Source organism: Panthera uncia, chromosome E1, assembly GCF_023721935.1.
Source record: "Panthera uncia isolate 11264 chromosome E1, Puncia_PCG_1.0, whole genome shotgun sequence".
Taxonomy (NCBI): domain Eukaryota; kingdom Metazoa; phylum Chordata; class Mammalia; order Carnivora; family Felidae; genus Panthera; species Panthera uncia.
Window position 1 is genome coordinate 55,213,627 of NC_064814.1, and position 6,611 is coordinate 55,220,237.

Here is a 6,611-nt window from a genome sequence, read left to right on the forward strand (position 1 = left end):
AAGTAGGGATTGGGGAAACCAGAGTCCTCGCCCACCCTTATCAAGACGCCCACCCTTATCAAGTCATATGACTCCAAGCATGTCCTCTCTGTCTTTCCTGGTTCTGGTTCCTGTGTGTGTGTGTGTGTGTGTGTGTGTGTGTGTGAGAGAGAGAGAGAGAGAGAGAGAGAGAGAGAGAGAGAGAGACTAGGTGGTATGAGGGGGTTGGGATGGAGGATGAGACATAGAACTACCAGACAGGTTCTGAGCGCCTTTCTGGAACCCGACCTCCGTGTTCGCCCAAGGGTACTTTCTGTTTCTATGTCTTTGGGGAAGTTGCTTTTTCTTGGTATTTAGGGAGTCAGGAAAACAAAAGTCATTGGTGTGTTCGCGTCTCTCAAAGCCTCAGGTAGGGTTGTGGCTTTGGACCAACAGCAACGTACGAGCTTGTGGCCAATTTCAAACGCCTTTGACAGCTATTGTGACACAGAGTCCCATTCAATAGTGGAAGTGGGAATTTCAGCCTTGCCCTTTGTCAATTCCGAAACGAAGGGCTCATTCTTTCCTCGCCAGGACGGCCTGCACCGTAGCCAACGTTCCTACCCTCATTTTGTAAGTGGGGAAACTGAGGCACGGGGAAGTGCAGTGACTCCCGGGATTCCGCGATGCGTTTTGCCCGCCAGCGTCGTCTAGGGGGAAAAGGGAGGAGGCAAAAAGAGGGCCTTGACTCCGGAGACGACCCCTCCCCACTTCATGGGCTGAGAAATGGCCGAAGTGACAGCCACTGGCCAAGGAAAGGGGGCGGGGGGTCAGCCCCGAGACTGGAGGTGCGGGGCAGAAAGCCTGCCTTCTCGCAGAAGAGGGGGAGGCCCGGGGGGGAGGGTCCGGGCGCCCGTCTGCGCACCAGGGGTGCAGGCATTTTAAAGGTTAAGAGCACCCAGAGAAAATAGAAGTAGCAGGAGGAAGTGGGGCGCTGGGTCGCAGCGAGAGAAGGAAGCAGCTCTTCGGAGCTTCCCTTTTCTCCTCCTTCCCCGAAGCCCCCACCCCAAGCCCTCCCCTCCTGCTCCGCCCACCCCTCCTGCAGGGGCCGAGGCCCGCTTCCGCTCCCCGGGACCGGCCGCACCTGCCTCCCGGGGGATCGCGGGCCCTCGGGGGGGTGCCCCTCCGGCCGTGGCCGCCCGCCCGCGGGGCCTGTCCCTTCCAGGGCAGACGCGCGCGTCGCTGGCACCGCGGCTCCTGCGCGCTGCGCGGGGTCAGGAGGGGACTCAGGCTGCTTGGGCCCGCCGGCCCCTCGCCCGCCCGGCCGCCAGGGGGCGCTAGAGGCCGGCTGGGCGCCCCGCCCCGCCCCCCGGAGTGGCCCCGCCCCCGGCCCGCCCCGCCGTCGGAGCGCTGCTGGGGCTGATGCTGGGACTCGCCGCGCGGCTGCTGCCCGGCGCCGTGGTCCCGACCGCACGCGAGCCGCGGGGAGTCGCCGCTGGAGAGGGGCTCGGCGCCCGGCGGGGACTGCAGGTGCGTGGCCGGCCGGGCGGCGAGGGCGCGAGAGGGGGCGGCCCGCGCACCGTCGGGGAGCCGTGCGCTCGGGCCGCGGCGGCGGCGGCGGCGGCGGCGGGCGGGCTGGGCAGTCGGGTGTCTCTCCGTGGGCACGGCGTCCGCGCACCTGCCGCCCCGGTAATCCCGGAGACAGAAGGGGCGTCCCGGCGTGGGGTGCGTCGGCCGGGTAGCCACTGCGGAAGGCCGGGGCGGTGCGTGTGGCCGCGGCCTCCTGCCTCCGTCGCGGGCCGGCGCGAGGAGGGGGTCGCGGAGCCCGCGCGCCTCTCCGCCTGGGGACTGTCGCGGTGAATGCGGGCACCGCCGTCAGGACCCGGGGGGTCGCGGAGGTGCCCGGGCGCCGGCCGCTCTTCTAGAGCACCGCCCGTCGGCGCGGTGGCAGGAGCCGTGTTTACACCCGGTGTCCCTGCGTGGCTCCGCGGGTGCGTGCGTGCAGGTGTGTGTGCGCGTGCGCGCGCGTGCCGGCCCATCCCAGGGCTCCGGGTACATCGGCGAGAGGTTCGGGTCAGGAGGAGGAAGGAGATGGTTCGGAGGGAAGAAGGAAGGCGAGTTGAAAGCAGCAGGATGTGGTATGAAGAGTTTAACAAGCCTCTGCGCCGAGAGGAGGTTTGGCGAAATGAGGGCTAAAAGTAGGCCAGGTCGGCCGGGCCCGGAAGGCCCCTTCTGGGCTGCCCTTCGCTTCCTCCCTTCGCTCCTCGCTGCAACTTCTGATCCGCCCTCTTGCTCCTGGCCTAGACCACCTGGTAAGGGCCCGGGTTCCCAGAACTTGTTAAAGCACACCTGCCCCAGGCCCCAGCCCCAGCTTTGGGGGGCGGGGGGGGGGGGTCCGCTGGGGGCAGGTCTGGAATCTGTCTTTTTCTAAAATTTGAGCAAGCTCCTTGAAGGATGCCGCTGGAGCCATTGCTTGAGAGCCCCGTGTGATGTGGAAGGGAGACCTGAGTTGCCGGCCAGGCCCTGCTGTGCGACCCGGAGTATCTTACCACCCCTCTCCCAGACTGGTTGTCCTGTCTCTAAAATGGGCTCTAATAGCGACCTCACGGGGCTGGGGGGAAATAGATGAGAAAAGCGTGAGGAGAGTAGCCGTGCACGGAAGCTGCTTCCTGGGTATTTATCTGCAGCAAGGAGCGAGGGGATCAGAGGCTTACCTCCTTCCCCAGCCTGCCCCGCCGCGGTGTGGGTCCGGGAAGACAAAAGAAGAAGGTTTCAGATAGTCAGGCTCTCTCTTCCTGCTTCAGGATACCGTTCCTTGCTTTTTGGAGCATAAGCCGCCAGGACTGTGGGGTCTTAAGACACCCCCTCCCCCCTGACCTCCAGCTTAAGTGAGGCGTGGTCATGCTCTCTCCCCATCTCTGCCTCTCCTTCCTCCCTCCTGTGCAGCTCTGGTTGTCTCTTTCAAGAATAATCAGGGGAAGCCGAGTGGGGGGACCGCATGAAAAGCACGTTTGGGGGTCCTGGAGGGATAATGATGCTAAGACCACACACATGGATCGTGGGCCTCCTGGCTGAGGAGTGTCGGAGGAGGAGAGCCAGCGTGGCCCGGACAGCCTGGGGGCCCCAGCTTGGGTTCAGCTGAGTATTTGAGCCTTTCTGACTCTGCCCTCATTCCAAGAGGCTCACCCCAACGGGATCCCTGTGAACCAGAAGTCTTGTTTGGCTCAGCTGTGGGTGGGCTGAAAGCGTCTGGATCAGCTCCTTAAGAGAGGAAGCTTCTGGAGGGGCAGGATGGTGATGGGCCGTCACTCGGGGTTGGGGGGGAGAGAGGTGGTCAGTTTGCTTTTTGAGCCTCTGGTATCGATGTGTGCAAGGGAACAAAGGAGAGGTTGCACTTTATTTCTGCAGATGAGACATCCCCACAGCAAACATATATGACCTATGAGGACATCCCATTGATTTGAAGACGTAACTATATATGTTCACGTTTTAACAGCTTGGAAATCAACATCCGTCTTACCTTCTGTGGCATCGTACCATCATAGCCGACAGCAATATTTCTCTCTTAGTGGCACGCAAAATAACAGCTCACCTTACGATTGAGGGCATCTTAGGGGCGCCTGGGTGGCTCGGTCGGTTGAGCGTCCTACTCTTGATTTCGGCTCAGGTCATGATCCTGGGGTGGTGGGATCGAGCCCCGTGTCGGGCTCTGCACTGAGTGTGGAGCCTGCTTGGGATTCTCTCTCTCTCCCTCTGCCCCTCTCTCCTGCTCGTGCTCTCTCTAAATAATAATAATAATAGGGGTGCCTGGGTGGCTCAGTCGGTTAAGCGTCCGACTTCAGCTCAGGTCACGATCTCGCGGTCCGTGAGTTCGAGCCCCGCGTCGGGCTCTGGGCTGATGGCTCAGAGCCTGGAGCCTGCTTCTGATTCTGTGTCTCCCTCTCTCTCTCTGCCCCTCCCCTGTTCATGCTCTGTCTCTCTCTGTCTCAAAAATAAATAAACGTTAAAAAAATTTTTTTTAAATAAATAATAATAATAATAATTTTAAAAAACCGTTGAAGTCATCTTAGATCCTGTTAAATGCAATGTATGTTTTACAGATTTGGGTTGGGGGAATGCTATAGAAATACCCAGGTACGCACAGAATTATGTCATTCCCCTGAGTGAATCTGCGTGGATTTTTCCAGTAGCTTGACCTCATGGACACCAAAACTTTTCACTGTACCCACCTGTAGAGGAAATCCTTGTCCCTTGTGTGGCTCGCTTTCATACATATAGTACATCGAACGCTGTGTAATAACGTCTTGGGAATCATCATCTCGTTCCACCTGCCCCTCCCTTTCCTACCTTGGCTCTGCTCGGGACAACGTGTCTGCCCTTTCTCGCTCATCTTGCTCTTGGCTCCTGTCTCCTTCCGCTGTACGTTCGCGGTGTTGGGCGCTGGACTGAGTATTTCACGTCCTTTGGTCCTTCACGGCCGCACTCCGAGGTAGCAAAAACTACGATCCGAACGTTACGGATGCGGACACGGAGGACCAAGGCCACGCTGCTAGAACGCGCCAGGGCTAAGCCGACTCTCTGAGATCACCAGGCCCCAGTGGCAGCTTGGATATGCTTGTGGGTGTGAAGTTCATACCCTCTAGGGCGTGACTTTTGGGGCATGAACTGTGGCCAACCACAGGGCCTCCAGACCGGCGGTGGGGCTCTGGATGATGGGGCTTTTCAGTCCAGTGCCTTCTGGATAAATGAGACACAGCTGTGGCAAAGCGCCGGGCTCTGGGGACCCCTGAACAACACAGACAATGTTCTTGCGCCTGTGAAATTAGTCTGGCGGGCAAGACACTAGACACACACATCGTGTAATTGCAATGGTGAGAATGGGGGCGAGGGGGGGGTGCTGTGAGATTACATCACGGTTGATCCACACATTTGGGGGGTGAAGGCAAGGTTTCCCTAACGATGTCATTTTCTTGTTGACACTTGAGAGATACAAGATGGAAAGAGGGATGCTGAGAACAGTAGTACCTAATGTTAGCAGATGCATGCTAAGTGCTCCTGGGTGCATCCTCTTGGGTGTTCCTTTTTTTTTTTTTTTTTAACATTTTATTTACTTTTGAGAGAGAGACAGAGCGCAAGTGGGGGAGAGGCAGAGAGAGAGGGAGGCACAGACTCCGAAGCAGGCTCCAGGCTCCGAGACATCAGCACAGAGCCCGACGTGGGGCTCGAACTCGCGGACCGCGAGATCGTGACCTGAGCCGAAGTTGGACGCTTAACCGACTGAGCCCTGCAGGCGTTCCTTTTAACCATCCTGAGGGCTGCGAGGGCTCCTCTCCTTGGGGGCATCGGTGAGGCACCTGCTGTCAGGCACCCCGCCCAAGGTCTGGCGTGGACCAGGGCCTCAAGCCCTCAGCCCTATCTCTTCCTCCCTTGACCCTGCCCCAGACTCCGAGTCCGGCTCAAGGACGTGAAGGCCATCAGTTCTATTACTGGCGCTTCCCTTTTCCTTGGGCACCGGTCATCAGCGGGGAGCATGCTTTGCGGATGTCCCCGGGGGCTCCTGCAAGAGTCCTCTGCATCCGTGGCAGAGGAAGCCTCCACGCTTGGAAAACAAGCACGCTGTCCGCCGGGCCTCCGCTCCGCCCCTCTCCAAACCTGCTCACTTACAGGGTTAGGAACCCCTGATTCTCTGCCATCTGTTCACTCTCTGCACCCTTCTTCCCCATCCAAACTTGTCTTCCCGGAACCACGAAGCCTGCACAGGCGTTTGGGGTCTGTGCGTTTGTTCCTGAATGGCTTGGTCATTTTGACCCTTGGCAGGAGAATTGTCACTCACACACACACACACACACACACACACACGCACGGTTTCTCTCCCCCCTCTCTTCCAGAGTTCTGCGTAAAAGGTCAGGGTGTTCTCAGAGCTCTGCAGTTCACCAGCAAAGCCAGGGTATTCACCCCTGTTCTCAAAAGCAGGACTTTCTTTCCGCCGATTTCTTGGGGTAACCCCCCAGCATTGCTGCACACGGGGAGTCAGCCGTGGCTAGAGGCCAGCGGGGGGAGGGGGTGACTGATGATTGAAACTTGCAAACTGCACGGGAGGTCACCGGTGACTCACTGGTGAGGTGTCAAGGTGGCCCGTGCAGGGTGAGGGGTGGGAGGGTGAGCTCCCTGACCGTTCACTGAGCCCCAGCCATGCTTATCACTTTCTGAATGTCTCATCAAGTCTTGAATTCAAGCCATCTTCGAGACGATGAAATTCAAGACCATCTGCGAACAAAAGTGTTACTTTTGCTCATGGTGTCCTTATAAGAAGCTCTGATGTTCCCTCCACGGCTGTTTCGTTACCACAGATGCTCCCAGCGTCTCGAGCTTCAAAGGACGGGAATGAGCCGGGGGCTTGGTCTCTGTGATACGTGGTCCCCATCAAGTGCCACGTGGGAAGGGGGTTTTCTCCGGTTCCTCATTTTGCTAAGGATTTTTAAAAGCATGAATGGAAGTTACGTCTGCCAAATACTTCTCTTTTTAAATTTTTTTTAAAGTTTATTCATTTTTTTTTTCAACATTTTTTATTTATTTTTGGGACAGAGAGAGACCGAGCATGAATGGGGGAGGGGCAGAGAGAGAGGGAGACACAGAATCGGAAACAGGCTCCA

General features: G+C 58.3%; 1 protein-coding gene across 5 annotated transcripts in view; it reads left to right on the forward strand.

Annotated features, from left to right (window-relative positions):
• The first annotated feature begins 409 nt into the window (after positions 1-409).
• PIK3R5 (phosphoinositide-3-kinase regulatory subunit 5) overlaps positions 410-6,611 on the forward strand; it is a 67,746-nt gene continuing 61,544 nt past the window's right edge. For 3 of the 5 annotated variants that reach the window (XM_049636945.1, XM_049636944.1, XM_049636948.1), the window contains exon 1: positions 1,353-1,488. The gene's annotated coding sequence lies outside the window, so the exon portion shown is untranslated. Of the gene's footprint in view, positions 592-1,352; positions 1,489-1,574; positions 2,271-6,611 lie in introns of those variants that run through there. The other 2 variants (XM_049636947.1, XM_049636946.1) reach the window with 2 other exon arrangements.